Genomic DNA, 1,186 nt, shown 5'->3' on the forward strand with positions numbered 1-1,186 from the left:
CATCTCTCATCTTGACACAGGGAGGAGGGAACTGGATTCTTATCTGAGAGGTGGCTTATTAAGCTTCCTGGGACACTGGGTATCCTCCAGGACCGGATCACCCTGTCCAAAATTGGTACAGGGGCCCAGGAGTGGTGGGAAGGGGCATGAGGTTGCACAGATGGCTGTGAGGTGGCCTCAAGCCCTGAGAACTACTGTGCATCAGAGCTGGGAACTCTGACAAGCTAAGAGAGTCACGAGCTCAGCCCTGATCCTTGAAGACTAGAAGGCAGAAGGCTGGGAGAAGGTCCTCCAGCTACACACAGGGTAGCTACTGAGTCTCAGGAGGAATGTCTGAGGCACAGCCTGGGAGGAAAAAGCCCAGAGCTAAGCAGAAGGTTCTCAGCACAGGAGGAAGGTCCCCACAGTTCATGAGATAAAATGCTTCTCTCTCAGTTCGAAGGCAGGGTACACTCAGGGCTGGATAATTCAGGCCTCAGCAGGTACCAACCCTAGCAGGAGGCATCCTGATAGTCTTGGGCAAAGTGAGAGCGGGATCTACTGTACAGATCCACCTCCATGCCTGACACTGACAACTTGGGCTATACATTGTGAAAAAAATTGACAATGAGACATGAAGTTAGGTCCAGGCTTGAAGGACATTATGGTAAGGTTGGAGCCAAAGCCTGGATATGCATGAACATGGGAGGTCGGGGGGGAGCCCATGCCAGAACACAGTTGCCTGAAATGTTCCTCCTGTCAAGTCTCTGGGAGCCCTGGTCTGGGTTGTCCATCTGAAGGTACTAAGCCAGGCGTGGGTTGAGTAGGGAAGGGGCTTTGGAGATCAGAGATCATGCAAGTGTGTCTTTAGTACCCTGGGCTCCCTAACTAGCATTGTCCCCATTGAGGAGTTTGACCCAGAGTTCTGAGTTAACTGTGAGTCTGTCTGGTGAACAAGGAAGGGTCATGGGGGAGAGGGAGGTGTTGGCTGAGACCCTATCCTTTGCTCTAGTGACCTTCCTGTGTCTCTAGTTCCTCGTGTTCTTGCACCAGGCTAGCTCCTCTTAGGCTAGCTCCTCTTAGGCCCCTCCTGCTGGGGTGTGTCCCTGCCCAGGTCCTTCTGGCTCCAGGTTCTCTCTCATTTCTCTTCTCCTCCTTGCCTCTTTCCTAGGTTAGAAGACCACCGTCAGGGTTGGCTGACCATGGA

The sequence above is a fragment of the Rattus rattus genome, chromosome 5 (assembly GCF_011064425.1).
Source record: "Rattus rattus isolate New Zealand chromosome 5, Rrattus_CSIRO_v1, whole genome shotgun sequence".
Taxonomy (NCBI): Eukaryota; Metazoa; Chordata; class Mammalia; order Rodentia; family Muridae; genus Rattus; species Rattus rattus.